The sequence below is a fragment of the Tenrec ecaudatus genome, chromosome 4 (assembly GCF_050624435.1).
Source record: "Tenrec ecaudatus isolate mTenEca1 chromosome 4, mTenEca1.hap1, whole genome shotgun sequence".
NCBI lineage: Eukaryota > Metazoa > Chordata > Mammalia > Afrosoricida > Tenrecidae > Tenrec > Tenrec ecaudatus.
Window position 1 is genome coordinate 169,278,361 of NC_134533.1, and position 18,555 is coordinate 169,296,915.

The following is an 18,555-nucleotide window of genomic DNA, read 5'->3' on the forward strand; positions in this document are numbered from 1 at the left end:
CATTGATTTAAAAGTGAGGCAGAGTGATTTTGGGGATGGACTTCAGCTAGGTCCCTGGATTTGCAAGATTTATGATTCTTCCGTCTCTTAGCTATAGGGTGTTGACTTGTTTTTTTCCTGCCCTGCAGTCCCTCCATATGTAATGCAAAATACCTACCTCATTGCGTGGAACTGAGAAGTCAATGGCAGTGCCTGTAGCCGTGTCTGGTGTGGAGTAAGTTCTCCTGTGGATTCGCTGTTACTCTGGTGGTGATAGTGCCCTGCCTACTTTCACTTTCATTTGGGGGAATTTCCCCCAAAATGTTTAGACGAAAAAGGGATACAGGATAGAAATGCTTTTCCAGCTCAGACCTCCATATTTTCAGAGAACCTTGAGCTACCTCCTGGCCCCAGGAAAATGCACTCTGTGACAAATGCTAACAAATGTTTAGGGCAGCAGCAATTTGGGAACAGATGAAAACCGGGCCAGAGCCTGTGGTTTTGAATCCAGGGTTTGGGCTCGATTGTCTGGGGATTGCAAACCCTACTGACATCCTCTGGGATCTACCCCAGAGTGAAGAGCAGACTGGTGTCAGCATGGAATCGTGGGATAGGACTAGGTCCAACTCCTGGCCTGCCTGCTGGGCCCGAGGATACTTCATGGAATATGAAGGGCTCAGGAAGTTAAATGTTAGCCCCAGAGACTGAACTAGCCCACCCAGGCACTGTGGAGTCTTGGCTTCCCTTGATGTGGGGACCATAGAACCGATCCATGAAATTGACTTTTTAACTTAGTAAAGTAATGTAGATATTGTTACTTGGTCTCTTCTTTAGTGTTGCATAGTTTTGAAGGAGGCTGCCTAAGTAGCTCTCAGCTAAAGGTGATGTTTGATAATCACCTCCAGCATACAGAGAAGGTATCAGAAGTCCCAAGTCATGTACCCAGCACTTGGGGCTGAAAGTGGAGTCTGAAACTTTTTGTTCAGAATCCTGCCTTTATTTCTGCTGCCATTCGCGGTGTTTGCTGGCTTTCTGGACAAAAACGGGGGCATATGAACGGGCTGTCAGAGAAGGGCGCTTGACTTCTTGTGCCTATGGAGTCCCAGGGGAGTGGTGACATCCTGGGGAGGGGAAGGGGTGTTTCTTAAACTGGGTTCCATAGAGCAAAGCTTCTTAAACTGTTGATGACTGAATGTGGCGGGCATGGAAAACCCGGCACCGTAAAAGGTTTCTGAGTACACAGTGACCAAAAATACAGATCGAACACGTGATTCTGCAGTGTTTCTGGCACCACTTGCCTGTGTTGCAAACTTCGCAGGTGAAAGGAGTCACAGGTGGAAAATCTTAAGAAATCCTGTTGAAGCGAAGCAAAACCAATGAAGCGCATGCATGTGTGTATTTCAGAAACTTCATGGAAAAAGCCCAGGGACTTCCAATTCCATTTTTCCATGAACTTGGAGAGACTGGCATACCCCAAGTCTGTGGGTCCAGCACCAGTCTGAAGGCTTCTGTTGACTTGTGTAACTGTAGGGATTGGCATAGCCAGGATCAACAGATCAGACAGCTGGCTGCTGGTACACATCCCTGTGGGGGGAGGTCAGATGCTTACAGACATCTTCCCTGAAGGCAGTCGCTGCCAGACTGCTGTCTCCCCACACCACAGGGGTGGGCCTGCTCTCTGCTGCTGGGAACAATGGATTACTTCTCCCTGAAGCTTGCAGCCATTAGCTTGGTTCCTGTAGGTGGGGTTCACACTTTACTGCTAATGGTTCTTATGGAGATCCAGCTGCCATCCTGACTCTAGGATCCGCCCACCTTGCCACACGTGCCCCCATCCCTCCTCTTCCTATTGCGTGGTTACCCCTAGATCATCCCCTTCTATTACTGTATTACCTATAGCACAACCCCTTCCTGTGACATATGTCTTCACCAGTAATTAGGGGGCTTGCATGTCCCCAGAGACTATAAAAGCCTTGGCTAGCATAAAAGATGTTCCCTCTCCCTCCACGTGGACCACCAAGCAGGGCTGGGTGAGCATGCTACTATGAAATGTGTCTGCCTCCATTTATTTCACTATTTCTCGTCTATCTCTCATGCTCTCTATCACTTTACTATGATCTTTACTTATTATCGTTGGACAGTTGCGCCTACCAGACCTGTAATGATGTGTTAGGGCTGGCTTCCCCTGGCACATCCCCAAGAACCAGAGGTCAGATAATAAGGAACTAGGTGCAGTATCCAGAACAAGCAAAAAGCCAGAAAACTTTGCCAGAATGTCCATATACATTGGCTACAGGCCACACCAGAGGGAAATCTCTGTCGACAATTGCTGCTCGTAGCAGATATCATCAAGGAAGTGAATGCGTTATAGGAGCCCGCATCGTGGGAAATGACTGTATCTCAGCTGCCAAACCACTGACACTCAAGACCCAGCCAAGTGGATGTACAATCTTAACCATCACAAAGAGTGTTGATAGCTGCTGAGCTGTCCCCAGGAAGTTGAAAGCACCCATCACCTCCAGGGAGGCCAATAAAGGGGTGACAAATTCCTTACAGCCACCCTGTTGACTGCCCTTTCTGGAGTCATTCATGGAAATGCCAGAAGCGGGTCAGAAAAGAGGAGCGTTGATAGGCTTAGCCTCTGGGACCCGTGACTTCTCCCCCTTCCCATGGGGGCAGATAAGACCCTGCCTGGTTAACTTCTAAATTTGTCTCCACCCTACCCGGGACACTTTTCCTGAGGTATAGCACTTGGCTTTACCCTCCCTAAACCATTTGCTCTTCCTCCAGTCCTAGACAGCTGTTCCAGTAAGATTCCATTATGCTCTTACTTCTCACTCTTCCGCGTTCAACCTCCAGTTAGCCTACTTCCTAATCCACCCGTGAATGGGTTTCTCTGCTCTCCATTGCCCTGACACTTTCCACGTATTTCCCTCCCTTGAAAACCCAAACCGGTTGCTTCTGAATCAGTGCTTTGTGTCCTGGGAGAGCTGTGCTCCGTACATTATTCAGTGTCTGGGTGTTCAGTAGACCTCCAGACCTTGCTTCTGAGGCACCTCAGGGTGGATTCGAACTTCCAGTCTTTGGGCTAATAGCCTACTGTGTTAACCATTTGCACTACCCAGAGACCACTCCTAATTCATCCTGCCAGAGGCTACTTCCCTCTTTCAATTAGATCTTATTTTGGAAAGTTGAAGAGGTAAATAACTTATGACCTCACTGCCCAACAGTCCACAATAGTAACAGTTTGATAGATTTCCTTCCATTTTGTTTTTCTATAGTTTGTTTTTATGATTTTTAAAATTATGTTGCTAGGTGCTATTGTGTCTGTTTCAACTCATAGCCCCCAAGTCAAGCTGCCCCAGAGGGTTGGTTTCCTTGGTTATAATCTTCACAGGGGCAGGCTGCCAGGCCTTTGCCCATCAGGCTGCTGAGTGGATTCGAGTGCCAAGCTCTTGGTTAGCAGCGAAAATGTTTAACTAATGTACCATTTTGGTGCCTCTGGTCTTTATCAGTTTGATGATTGTCAACATATTTCTAAACATTTCACTCATTTCATGTTAGTATTGTAATGCAGCTGTCATCCTGTAATTAAAAGTTCTCAAGGTATTTTTCTGTGTCTCTATAATGATGGTGTTTAATGAGTCAGCATCTGGGTGCCTTTTACTGCCTCTCAGTGTGAGAACAAGGTGGGGTCTCTTTTTAAACATTTTATTAGGGGCTCATACAACTCTTATCACAATCCATACATATACATACATCAATTGTATAAAGCACATCTGTACATTCTTTGCCCTAATCATTTTCTTTTTTTTTTTTTGGTGGGGTCTCTTTCTATAGATCGATATAGTCATTCTAAGTCACATAAGCTTTTGAACCTCTTGTTACCTCTAGGAAGGACCATGCCTGGGAGCAGCAGAGCCAGAGCTTCTGGTAACTCTTAGTTAGGAAAAGAGAAGTTTTATTAGAAGGTGGCACCAGCCGGGATGCTGATGGAAAAGCAGGCTGTCTTAAAGGAGTTCCACTTCCAATCAAAGCACACAGTTTATTAAACGTTTACACTGGAGCTTACACGTGGGGAGAGTCATTGTGATAGTTAGGTTTATTGGGCCAACCTGACCAATAAGAATATGTGGGATTAATCAGGTCACAGTTTGACTGGAGGGCAGAGAGATACATGGCTATGCAAGGCCCGTGTCCGTCTCTCTGGTGTTTTCTGGTGATTGGACCAGCTGCTTTAGCTAGCTCTCTGCCTCAACCTGCATGCTACACTGCCTGTGGGCCAGACTAACCCGCGTCGCTCGAACATGAGGCTCCTTCGAGACCTGCTTCCCCATGCTTGAGCTTGAGGTTGGTGGATCCAGTCATGCCTTGCATTGCTTGAGTTCAATCTCCCATCTGGGCCTGCTTCCCTAAGCTCTTGAGCTACTGACTGTTGCTGACCCACCCTGCTGTTTGCTTCCTATGGGCAGACTCTGCCTGCCTTGCCCGAGGGAAGACTTCCGCTGTTTGCTTCCTTGACCTTGGAAACCTGGTGGCCCACTTGAGAGGAAGGACTTCTAGTATATTAACTGTTCCATGAAAGCGAGTTGAACTGCTGTGTGGACTAATGTGTTAGTCTGGGTAGACTAGAGAAACAAATTCATAGACATTATAAGAAAGATGTTTATATACAAGAGCAATTGAATATTGAGAAACATCCCAGCCCAGTCCAGATCAAGTCCTTAAGTTCGGTATTAGCCCATATGTCTGATGCCAATCTATAAATTCCTTTTCAGACTCACGAAATACATGCAATGATGCCAACTACTGGAAAATCACAGACTGGTAGGTGAGGAATCTTGGGGATCCAGTGGCATTGTAAGCATCTCAGCATTGGCAGGGGTCTCCACATGGCTCCTCCAGCTCAGGGCAGTAGTGTAGCTCCATGTGTCTTGTCAGCTGCAATGTCTCCCAGGGAGTGAACAAAGAGAGAGAGAGTCTCCCACCTCCAAGGAGGTGGGGTTCCCAGAATCCTCAGGAGAAGGCTGCATTCACACAGAGGCCTCATTGGCTATGACCTGATTGAGGCTCTTAATCCTCTCAAATTGACAATTATATAACTACAACCAATTCGCTATTATATTTCTTCTCATATATATAAAATCGTGAGTGTTCTGGTTTTGTTTCTCTAGAGAACCCTGCCTAACAGTCATGTACTTTGTAGGTACTCTCCATTACTTAAGCAAAGCCTCCAAATGTCCACTGGAGCAGCATTTGCCATGCACAAGCCAGCCCCTTCCCTGCCTAATGCCCTACAGGCAGAGTTGTTGGGAGCACCCTGCTGGGAGACTCATCCAGAGATTGCCGACAGGCTGGAATGAAGAACAAGGCAGACATGGTGAAAGTTAGTCTTACTCCAAACTCGGAGTAAGTCTTGGCTACACGATTTCACATTATTTGGGAGAGATTCTTATCAGAATAATTACTGAGTCAAAACTTTTGAACAGTAAAAGTTTTCTTCCTACTTACAAAAGCAATACTGTTTGCATGTCAAAAATCTTGAACGCACAGTAGAGCATAAAGGACACGCGCACCAACACCCTCGCACCCAGAGGGAGGCCAGGTCAGGAGAGCCGCATGGCGATTAAAGGTGCTCAATGTGAGGGTGGCGCAGGGCCGCCCGAGGTTTGGTCGCTATGCGCCAATGGCACCTAACAGCAACCAGGGTAGCCTGGCCTTTCCCCTCCAGCCTAAGTGCCAGCCAAAGCCTTGCTTTACCCACCATGGCCCAGGGCCCTGCAGCGTGAGCATCCCCTGGGAGGCAGGTTAGGCCTGCAGAAATCTCAGTTACCTTTGAGCAGGGTTCACAGTCAAGTTTGAGAAGCCTTGCTCTACCAACGCTGAGCCCTTACTAAACGCAGGTGGCCTGGCATTCACTCCCCTTTGTTCTGCAGATACTCATGAATTCGTCCTTTCTCACCCGTGATCGGAGTCACCTGTGTGCATCATTGGCTTTCAGCTTTCTGCTCCCTTACCATAAGCTCCGCTGAGGGCAAGAACACGTCCATTCAGTACCACTGGCTCATTCATTTGTTAAGCTGCTTCTGAATGTGTGTGTGTGTGTGTCTGCGCGCGTGCGCGCGCACGTGTAAGGAAACGATGCGGAAGTGAGCTGCTAATGCAATCATACCCTCCTTTAACTGATGATTTCCTAGCGTGGAGCCACTTGGTCAAAAGGCATGAATATTTTAAACTTTAAAAGGTAGCAATTTTACTTGATGTCATTGAAGAATGGAATTATATATGTATTCAATCCCAATTAATATAAATAAATAAATAAATAGATGCAATGCACCAGGAGTGCCTGACACCTTACCCCTGGGGCCCTGGGGCTTGGTGGCCCCTGGATAAACGTGGGAAGCAGGGCCACACACCTCATTCATCATCACACCTCCCCACCGCCCAGCCTGGCTCAGAGTAGAGGGGAAGTGCCCAGGTGGGTGGCTGCCAGTGGCGGCAATACTCTTCCTCCTGGCCACGTCATCATTCATAATAGATGCTGCTGACCAGGGAGCAGCCTCCTTCAGGCCTGTCCATTGCCTTTTGCCCAGCAGCTTGGGAGCAGGCAGGAGATGGAGGATGGTGCTGAAGACTCTGCAGTAAAGAGAGGCCTGATAAGCCCTTCACCTAATGGACCCCTTTTGGTGCCCGGCGTGTCCTGCTTGATGGATCTGATGTGACTAGGTTTCCGGAGCCCCGATGGTTAAGTGATCACCTGCTAACTGAAAGCTTGGTGGTTTGAACCCACGAGCTGCACCACAGGGGAAAGCTGACACGGCTGCTTTGGTAAGGATCTGCAGTCTTGGGAGCCTCACGGGGCAGTCCTACGTAGTCCCACAGGATCACTGGGGGCAAAATTGACGAGATGGCAGTGGGCTTGGTTTATTTGGTTATTTTCCTTCAATGAGAAAATGAGGAAACATATTAACGTTCAGTAAACTTGACTCTGAAAGGTTTGCTTGGATTTTTACCTAAAGGGGAAAAAAGTGAAAATATCAGCATTTTATCTGTGATTGAGTCACAATGTGAGCTTGGATGCCTGGAATGTATTTAGTAACTATCTGTGGAATGAGTAAATATAGGCATATATAAAACGTAAGGCGTAGGTCATTGGGCGCTGTCAAGTTGTTCCCAGTCACAGCAATGAAGCAAACACTTCTGCACCGTCCTCACAGTCAGTGCGGTGCCTGTGCCCATGTCTGCAGGCCGTGGCAATCTGTCTGGGGGTCTTCCTCTTTTTCACTGACTGTGGTAGTTACATAATCTGGTGTCAACTTGAGACGATTAAGAGTGAAGGGGTGGACTTGAGCCTGTCCATCAGGTTGCAGCTTAATGATCTCATTTGGAGATGCTATGGAGACAAATAGCTCACTGGAGGCAGGACACAAAGAGACTCTCCCTGTGGGACATTCCTGTTGACAACCCAGATGTAGCCAGAGCCTTGGAGCTGGAGGAGCCACTTGGAGGCCCATGCCAGCACTAAGATGTTTCCAGCACCACTGGATCCACAAGACTTTCACTCACTGGCCTGTGAGCTTCCTGCATTCAGCATCATTGCATGTGTTGCATGAATCCAAAGAGGAATTTATAGACTGGTATCAGACATATGGAGTAATATTGGGCTTACAGGCTCTATCTGGACTGGGCTGGGATGTTTTCTTAATGTACAGTTGCTCCTTGATAGAAAGTTCTCTCTTTCACACATATGAGTGTCTCAGGATTTGTTTCTCTGGTCCATCCGGACTAACACACTGACTCTCTACTTTCCTAAGCAAGGACCGGTCCCCGCTGATTGCTCATCTAAAGTACATGCCTTCACGGAACATTCTGGCTGTACTTGTACTTCTGGTGGCCTGTGGTACTTTCAGTAGTCTACACTAACACCGTCTTTCACGCGCATGAGAGTCCCCTCGTGGCTGAAGCCTCCGGTGACTGCCCTGTGACCATTGGGCTTGTCCTCAAAGAGGGTGCCCTGGAGAATGGATTCACGCAGATCCAGTTAGGTTACAGTGTAGCCCCTGGAGTCAGTTTAATCGTTCCTTAGGGCTATGGCAGGGATGTGGGGGTGGCAGAGAGATGGGGAGCTAATAATAATGAGTACAAGAATTAAAACAATGTTATAAAGTTAATTGTGATGACAGCACAACTTGTTAAAATAGGTTTAAACCATCGACTCATACGCTCTGTGAATTATATGTCAATAAAACTGTTAAAATTTTTAAAATGTGTACGCGTGAGCTCCTCTTCAGCCCTCCTCCTTCACTGCCCAGCTTTTGTGCCCACGAGGTAAGAAAACACCACGGTGCCCTTTGTCCTCTCAGTGGCAGCTGCGATTTGAGCTTCCAGGAGGACTCGAGCAGCAGGTGTGCTCAGTGCAATGCCTCTTTTTACTTCTGGACTGCCGGCTTCCAGGGCGTTGATTGTGGATGCAAATACAATGAGATCCTTGACAACCTCAAGCGTTTCTCAGTTCATTGTGACATTGCTTTTTGGTGCCGCAGTTTTTTGGGAGAATTATTGCTTTCTTAGAAGTCTTTGCTCTTCATCGTTAACTAGTTCAAGTCCTCTTCACGTTTAAGCAGCTAGGTTGTTGTCGTTTGTGGGTTTCCGGTTTCTAATAAGCCTCCCTCTAATCTTCATTTAGTTTAGCTCCTCTGATGACTGGCTCGGCATCCAGAATGAATGAACAGGGTGAAAGGAAACAGCATACCCCCTGCCTGCTTTTAGACAACATTCTCCTTTCTGCCTCTCCGGAGGTCTTTGCACCGGTTCCCGCAGGGGCACGATGGAGTGTTCTGGAATTCCTTTCTTTGTTTGTTCTGCACTGTTAGTTGCAGTATTCCTGATCCACACTGTCAAATGCCTTTTCACAGTCAAAACACACAAATCTTTCTTGAATTCTCTTTCATATCAAATGAAATACAATCTGTACATGTAGTAGACTCGTTCAGTATTGTACAATAGTGGTGAGATCCGCTCGTGTTGTGTGTTTCAGCAGTTCGTTCTTCTTTATGGGTAGCTAAGACTCCTTTCTATCACCCAGGCAGCACTGTAAGTATATGCTTCGTCTGCTTAGTAATTTTTAGGCTTGCGCGGCCTCCTGCTCGTCCAGGTTTAGAGTGACAAAAGTTCTCTTGGGCCAGTTTTCATTAATCAACCAACTCTAACCCTAGGCAGCCAGCGATAAACTAGCTTTCTCTTGCCTGTCTTGTAAACTTCATCCAAATGAAACCCCGGAATACAGAGGTTATTGTGTCTGGCCTTTTGAGGCTCAGCTGTGCTGCAGAACGTCCTGTGCCTTCCTGCTTTGCCTAATGCTTCACCTTCTGCACTTTATTCAACCACTCATCTCTGCGTGGACATTTAAATCGTATCTGCTTCGGTTTTTTCTCTCCCTGCTATTGTGAATTATGTTCCCGTGAACATTTTTGTACACGTGTCTGTGTGGCCCTATGTTTCCATGTCTGTAAGATAGATTCTTAGGACTGTAATGAATAGATCACATCATAGGTTTTTAGACATCTCTTTAAGACAGAGTTTTTAAACATGGCTGTATTATGTTAAAGCCCCACCAACAAGGTATGCAGTTTCCAATTTCTCCATAACCTCACGGATACTTGGTATTATTCATTGTTTATAGCCATTCTTAATGAGTGTCTAGTGGGATCTCATTACAATTTTAATTTGCATTTCCCTAGGGACTAATAATACTGAGAACCTTTCCACGTCTAGGAAAGGATTCTATGTCATTCCTGTACCTTCGATGGAATGGCTCGTCAGTTGTGTATTTGCTAATTGGATTATTTGTTTTCTCATTGAATTTTTTTATTAAATATTTGTATTGGGGGCTCTTACATCTCTTATCACAATCCATACAATCATCCATTGTGTCAAGCACATTTGTACATATGCTGCCATCATCATTTTCAAAGTATTTTCTTTCTATTTGAGCCCTTGGTTTCAGCTCCTAATTCTCTCCCTTCCCTCTTTATTCCCTCCCTGATGAACCCTTGATTAATTATTTATTTACAATACCTAATACAATGTAAATGCAATGTGAATACCACTTTATGCTTCCTCTTAGCCTTTGAAGGGTTGTTCTCACCACTAATTGTTACCCCACCCCACCCCAAATGAATACACTGCAGAAGGGCTGTCCATGTTTTTGTTTGGTTTGGTACATCTTATCATTAGTAATATGTACAGGTAGGCCTCAATTTTTGATGTATTCAAGTTATAACAGACCTCGCTATGACTGTTGGTGGTTTTTTTATTTGTGCATATCTTTTTTTTAACTTTGTATTCAACAATGCATACAAATGGTTTTCAGCATCCATTGCAGTCCTGTCGATACACCGTCATTTAATGTTAGTAATACACTGCAGAGCATAATTTGCTAATGTTATTCTCAGGTGTTCACTCAGAGATACTCATTTTTTGTGGTTTGCTGTTCAAAACACTACTAGATTTATAAAGATCCTTATACATCACTGTGGTTGGGTTTCATTGATCAGGTCCCGACCCATAGTGGCTGCATGCACAGCAGAGGGCAACCCTGCCTGGTCCTACGCCATCCTCACAGTTGGGCTCTGATTAGCAGGGTATGAATCTGGAGGTCAGCTTGGGGACACTGGCATCTTAACGGCCGTGATAGATATTGACGTAATGGCCCAGTGGTTCCCAGGCCTAAGGCCTTCATTGCAGCCACGGAGTCAGTCCATCTCCTTGAGGACCTTCCTCGAATGTAAGAAGCAATAATAATAAGAGCTAAAAAGTATGAGGCATGTGACTTACATCAGATTCGATTTGATGATAATTGATTTAATGATAGTCATAATGAAACCGCCATTATAAGTCAAGTGCTACCTGTACTATATAAAAAGACTGGATTTCTCAAGATACTGATAATAGAAGGTAATAATCACGGCAATTAGGATAGATGAAAAATTAAGAATTTAACTTAGGTCTGAACTGACTTAACCAACAGAGTTGTCAGCAGTGTTTTGAGTTTTCAGTGTAGATGTTTTATATTTCTTTAGTTAAATACATTCCTAGGTATTTCAGACTCTTGGATTCGTGGCAAATGCCATCGTTTCTTTGTTTCAACTGCTATTGCTATGTATAGGAACATCATTTTAAATTCCCTGACATCCCTGACCTTACTACATTCACTTACTCTAGTAGGGTTTTTTGGTAGCTACCTTAGGATTTTCTATATAAAGGGCTCACCCACACACAGTTCTACTTTGTCCTTTCTCGTCTGTGTGCCCCGGCCCTTTGTTTCTTATTGTACTAGATGGTTTACTCTTGTCCTAGCTACAGCGATGTCATACACATCCAAACAAGACACTGGTCGGTCCATCTCCAGGAGGGCCTTCCTCTTGATGCCGGCCCTCTACCAAGGGTGATGCCCTTCCCCAGGGGCTGGGTCTCATGACAACTCCGGTCTTGCCCTCCTCGCTGCTACGGCACATCATGACTGTTCTTCCAGGAGAGGCTTGTCGTGTCCTGGCAGTCAGTGGTATATTCAGTAGTCTTCGCTAACACCATAATTCATGTGCATAAGTGCTTCCCCACTCTTCCTTATTCCTTCTCCAGCGTTTGCACGCATGGGAGTGATGGAAAACACCATGGGCTGAGTCAGGCACACCTTCGTCCTCACAGTGACATCTCTGCTCCTTAAGATCCTTTTAAAGCTTTTTTTTCACCCCATGGGGTGAGTATATGTTTATTTTTTTTTATTCTGTTAGTGTGAATATACCTGGTTTTTATATCATGGTACTCTCTCCTCTCCTCAGAGAGGACACTCCTGTGACTCTGTCTCAGACCGTGAACAGCAAGGCAGAGTTTATGGAATGTCATTGTTCTCGAAAGCATGATTTAGATACTTTGAACCAGTCTCCATAATCTAGATCATAAACTAAAAAGTACCATATACATTTAGGTAGAAATAGTAATGGGTTTGAAGGCCCTGCCACCCACCCACATCCCTATTTCTCCTCATCTCTGAAACTCCCGAGTAAAAATCAATCTAAAATAAGTATGTTACATTTTCTGAACTCCCAGGGAATAGGGAACACAAACAATTATACAGCAAGCTTGTTAGAGGGGAGCAAGCTGGCAAGGACCTGGGGTTCTGTAGCCAGAGACTTGTGGGTGAACTGGACCCTAAGAGACAGCATAGCCTCTGTGGGGCCTGGTTGTAACTGCTCACCAGGGACCAGTGGATTTTAGAGACCAGGCATGGCCAAGCGTGAACGCTGTCAGGATTGCGCTGGTGGTTGAGTGTACACCTGTTTGCCTGTCGAGAAGCCAGGGATTGGGGCGGGGCCTACCAGTCACTGAGGGTGGGCTGCTGAGTGGTACTTCCACTTGTTACTAGGTGCCATCTTCATTATATTGCCCTTTCTTCTCAGTCTTTCTTAATCCACTCTTTGTCTTTGGTGGTTGGCAGAAGAATAACAATTTCGGCAAATTATGCACTGCAACATTTTAAATAGTACAGTTAGTACAACAGTGAGTCAAAAAGTATTGCTACAAAATCGTAGAAACCTTTATTAAACAAAAATATCAAAATATGAAGCTATTGTTTCTCAACACTTCCTGAAGGCATTGTTTCCATTTCTCCAACCTTTCCCCAGGGGAGTCTGTAGGTTGTCGTTGTTAGGTTCCATCCAGTCAGTTCTGACCCACAGCAGCCCTGTGCACAGCAGAGCGAAACCTGCCCAGCCCTGCGCCGTCCTGCGCTTGAGCCCGTTGTTGCAGCCACTGTGTCGACGCATCTCGTGGAGGGCCTTCCAAGAGCACTGATTGCGAATCCAAGCCAGACAAAATCCTAGCCAACGTCAACCTTTGCTCCATTCCTCATGCTTCCTATTGGTGCAGTTGTGAGGATTTCCGTGTCTTCACACTGAGTCGTAATCCACACTGAAGGCTGCAGTCCTTGATCATTTACAGCAAGAGCTTCAAGTCCTCACTTTCAGCTCCCAAGACTGTGTCATCTGCACACCTCAGTCCTCCATATCTCAATCCTGATGCCACAGTCTTCTTCACATAAGCCAGCTTCTCTGAGGATTTGCTCAGCATACAGATTGAATAAGTATGGTGAGAGGACACAACCTTGACACGCACCTTTCCTGATTTTAAACCATACATCTTCCCTTATTCTGGTTACATAACTGCCCCTTGATCTGTGTACAAGTTCCGCAGGAGCACAAAGTGTTCTGGCATTTCCGTTCTTCTCAGGTTACCCAGTAGGTTAGGCCTGTTTAACAGCCGTGCTAGAGGAGATGATGGGCCTGGAGAGCCTAGAGGCAGGCCCCAGTTCACCTGCTCAAACGAAGACTGAACTTCCTTTGTCAGCACAAGCCTGTGAGCTATGCCTAGTTACACATTTCCAGGAAGGGCACAAATTAAATGCCTAGCCTACCATCCTACTTTTGGACAACTCCTGTTTTTAAGATTCTTCAGCTCCCCCACAAAAAGCCAGACTCTGCCATTGAGTTGATGCTGACTTGTAGCAACGCAACAGGACAGGGTAGAACTGCCCCTGTGAATGCCCAAGGCAGGAACCATGTACGGGGGTAGAAAGCCCCGTCTTTCTCCCAAGGAGCGGCTGATGGCTTCAAACTACAGACATTCTGGATCTCAGCCCAGCGCCTCACCACTATGCCAGCAGGGCTCCTTATCCTTTAGCTGGCGTTGTTAACTCACAGATTCGAGTTCTTTTCCCATATGTGTTGACATCTTTAGATCTCTCCCTATTTATGGGTATTTCTCTTCAACCGTGGTACTCAGTGTTGTTCCTGCTGTCCGGTGCGTTCAAGTCTCTGACTGATGGCAGCTTCTGCCCCACAGAACAAAACACTGCCCGGCCCCCTTGAACTCACAAAACCGAAATGACTCATTAAAAAGAGACACAGGCGGTATTCCTATTCCTGGTAATCTAAGAGAACTGCCATCCAGCCGTTCCAAGGTGGTAAATCTTCCTGGCAGCAGACTGCCTCACCTTTCCACTGTAGACCGACTGGTGAGCTCTAACCACCACCCTGCCCTTAGCCTCTGGGTACCTAGCCACTGCACGCCGGCAGACACACGGAGTGCCCCCCTCCTCTTCCTTTCTGAACACTGTCCTCCGGTGGATGACCTGTTTCCACCACAGGGGCACAGAAGGGACTATTAGGTGCTAGACTTGCAGGAAATCAGTTAGAGAGACGCACCCCATTGTTGGGAGGAATGTGTGACAATACACACCACTAGGGTACTTACGTGTCATCCAGCATAAGGGATTGAGTAAATTAATGGTAGCTCCTTGTAAAAGTGAATCATCTTGTAACCTCATTTTTTCAAGGACATTGTCAGTACCTGGAGGAAGCCGGACACATGCGTCTTAACTTTCCTGGGCTAGTAATTTAATATAACAATATAACAATCATCAAGAACTAAGAGGAGCATAGTTTAGCTACAACAGGAGCACGATTCGATGGTGGGAAGGTCATGCAGAGACCTTATCGGGGTAATGCCCACGGGGAAGAGCTATTACCACTCAGAGATCGGTCTGGGACTCATTGTCTTTCATCTGTTTTAATCCATGGGTGGTGCTTATGTATGTGTTTGCTTGTATGTCAGTTATACTGGAAACAGTAGGGGGAAAGGCCTGGGTATATTGGACATTTTAAAATTAGACCTCAGATCAAATGAAAGGTTATTACTGTTGCCGGCAGGGACTTCAAACGAGATGAACAGACTCTGTGCCCGTTCCAACAGAGAGAGCCCAAGGCCATGGCACACGACAGGAGCAGAGGCATCCCCAGTCAGTATCTGCAGGGTTAGCAGAATCCGCTTGTGACAGGTCAGCAGATACTGATAGAAGGCTGAGCAGGCAGAAGCGAGTCATCTCTGAATGTGCAGTATTGCTTAAGACTTCTAGGAACTGTGTTTAGTCTGAGGACGTCACTAATAAGGAAGGCATTGCAACACTTGGCTAGAGAAGCCTCAGGCGCATGTTTAAGATGGGCATCTAGTGAAAAATGGCACAAGAGCGCAGGCTCTAGACTACTAGTCAGGGCAGCTATAAGAAGGCAAAGGCAAACAGCTGGCCTGTGGTCATCCAGGAGTGAGCAAAGAAATAAGCAGGCGTAAGTGACCAGCCTTTTGGTTAGGGACAGCTGATGGTCGGAATAGTGGGGGTCAGAGGGGACAGCATGTAAAAGTTCCCTTAGGGACTGGGGCCAAGAGGTTGGGGGCAGGCTCACTGCAGGAAGCCAGAGCGGAGAGTGGGCGCGTCCAAGTCAAAAGGGGGAAAGGCTGGAAATGTTGGCTGTCAGCCTCCTTCTTTAGAAGTCTTAGGACTCTTGTCCTCAACCCACTGAGATCAGAAGAGCAGCATTTGCCCAGTGTGTTAGGCTGGGTTGTCTAGGGAAACAAAACCAGCGATATACATGTATAAGAAAAAACTTTATATCAAGAAGTTTTTTTTTCTTTAAATAAGATGGCATTCCAGCCAGTCCATCAGACTCTATAGGGCTGATGTGAGCCAGGTCTTCCTCTGACTCACACAGCTGCAGGCTGGTGACAGAAAGGGGGAGTGGGAATCAGGGAGCTCAGAAGGTGGTGGGCACAGTGTTGTGGACCCAGGGTCGGTGGAGACATAGCAGGGTGAGGCGGAGCTCCAGGTGTGCTGTAGGCACGCACACAACCCCAGAATTCAGGAAGGGCAAAGGCCAGAGAGAGGAGAGATGTTCTCATTGTCTTTTTCTTAAAAGGCCATACCCCCAAGGAGGCATCCATCATCAAACTGATTGATAGGTTTGACTCCACCCCTACATTTTCATGCATAAAATCTAACCCCTCCCCCCCAAGGACAAAGTTCAGAGAGGTTAGGAAACAAGAAAACCCCAAACTGGCTGCCATGTAGCCAATTCTGACTCATGAAGGCCTGTAGGACAGACGGAACTGTCTCGGGGCTCCCGAGATGAACTCTTTCTTTCTTTAAATCATTTTATTGGGGGCTCATACAACTCTTATCACAATCCACACATCCATCTATTGTGTCAAGCACATTTGTACATATGTTGCCATCATCATTCTCAAAACATTTGCTTTCTGCTTGAGCCCTTGGTATCAGCTCATTTCCCCTCCCTCCCCAGCCTTCCCTTCTTCATGATCCCTTGATAATTTATAAATTATTATTATTTTGTCATGCCTTACCCTGTCCAACTCCCTTCACCCACTTTTCTGTTTTCTGTTGCCCGGGGAAAGGGGTTATATATAGGTCATTGTGATCAGTTCCCCCTTTCTCCCCACCTTCCCGGACTTCCTCTCCTGGTATTTCCACTCTCATTATTGGTCATGAGGGGTTTGTCTGTCTTGGATTCCCTGTGTTTCCAGCTCTGATCTATAACTCTTTACAGGAGTAGAAAGCTTTGTTCTCCTACAGAGTTGCTGGTGGTTTTGAACTGCTGACCTGTGGTTAGAAGTCCAACACATACCCACACCACCACCAGAGCTCCTGGAATTGGGAATGAGACGGACTAGGAAACTGAAATCATAGGAAGGAAGTGGCATGAGTAACAGTGCCTTGTGGGGATTTCCATCGGTGACATGAAACCAAATGTGTGTGACGTGTTGAATTGGAAACATTTTCTCTGTAGGCCTTCACCCAACTCAGAACACAAAGTTAAAATTAAAAGGAAAGAACTTCCTGAAAGACCCAGCCTCAGGCCAATAGGCTGAGCCGAGTTGCTTCTCACCGCAGGGCCTGTATCTGCTTCTTAGAGAAAAGAACACCAATTTAGAGAGCAGCTAACAATTTGTATTAAACTTCAAAGAACACTGAACAAAGAGCACTGAGGTCGTGATTTGGAAAAGACCTTGGGAGACCAGCTGGAGGTACTGACACATACCTAGGGGTAGGGACAGGGAGGAAATGAAACCCAAAGCTGCTCAGTCACAATGGCTTACAAACCAGAATTCTGAAATGGGCGTAGGAGTAGGTGGGCATGGTCAGACACTGTTGGTGTCTGCTCTGACTCAGAATGCCACCTGCCTGGTCCTGCACAATCCTTACGGTGCTGTTTGAGCCATCGGAGGCAGCCACCCTCTCACTGAGGGCCGTCTTGTTGGTTAACCCTCTCTACTTTCCCAAGCATGATGTCCTTGTCCAGGGCCTGGCCCCTCCTGACAGCAAGTCCAGAGCCCTTCTGGGAAGCATCCTGGCTGTGCGTCTTCCAGGACCCATCTGTGTGGTACCTGGCTGTCCGTGGTACTTTCAAAATCCCTCACCGGCACCATAATTCACATATACCAATAGGAGAGACAGTTCAGTTGTATACTCATCTGTAACTTGAGTTTTGTACTGTGTAAATTATGTTAAACTCTCTTTTTAATATATTTTCTATAAAAATCTAATACCTGGGTAAATAAATGAAAGCAAAACACCTGGTCATTAACACTTATCAGAATTGAATAGCATTTTATTTATTCACTGATTTTTTTTAAGTTATCAAATAAGGACCATGATTTTAAAAGTCTTTTTATATTTACCTTTTAGAAGGTTAACAAGATAGTATCCAAACAGCCATGGTACATGGTACAAGGAGGAGGAAAATGATCCCACGTTGATTGTGGTGATGACTGTACAACCCTTCTTGATCTGACTGAGCTACTGAGTTGTATGATATATATGTTCCTTACAACTCCATAAATTATCTTAAAGAAAGTGTCCAAATGGTCAGTTAATTCCATCATCCTCTGGGTGCCGTTTGAAGAAGGACGACTGAAGAAGACGATGCATTTGCAGTGCGGTGTTGGCCAAGAATAGTGAACGTCCGTGGACTGCTAGAAAGACCAACAGATCTGTCCTGGAGTGGCCAGTGTACGTGGTAGAGACAAGGATGGCGGGCGAGGCTCCGTCTCACATCCTTTGGACATGTTGTTAGGAGAGACTTGGCCCAGGAAAAGGGCGTCGTGCTTGGTAAAGTCGAGGGGCAGCCCAAAGGAGGAAGACCCTCAACTAGAAGGACTGACTGACACAGTAGCCGTACGGATGGGCTCAGCAAGAGAACAATTGTGAGGGTGGGGCAGGAGCGTGTGGTGTTTCATGTACAGGGTCGCTGTAAGGCGCCACCAACTGGTTGCCACGGCAGCAGCAGCAGCAACACGGGGACCAGGAGTCTACGTGATCACTCCTGTTTGGATAAGGCTTCGTTTCTAGGAGGCGCTTTCACAGAGAGCATTGGGTCCCTTTCTGCATTCCCACCTGTGAGTTGACGGAAGAGGTTTACCGCAGTGTGCTGAAGAGGCCAAGGATGGAAATGAGACTTTCCTGAAACAGCCTACGAGGCTGTGCAGCACATCTGAGTGGGATGACTTTTGTGGAAGGTAAAGACGTGTGTGGAGCAGTGATTCTGAAAGTGTGGCTCCAGTGCCCGCGCGTCGTTCAGCCCACCTCTGTGGGTTCTAGGGTCAAAACTATTTTCATGATAATACTAAGATTTGCCTTTTGTATCCTTAAACTCACAAATATACAGTGGA

At 46.4% G+C, this 18,555-nt stretch overlaps 1 protein-coding gene across 7 annotated transcripts in view; it reads left to right on the forward strand.

The window, feature by feature from the left end:
- The window catches only part of GPR160 (G protein-coupled receptor 160), a 35,613-nt gene that overhangs the window by 5,557 nt on the left and 11,501 nt on the right, over window positions 1–18,555 (forward strand). The gene's annotated exons all lie outside the window — the stretch shown is intronic.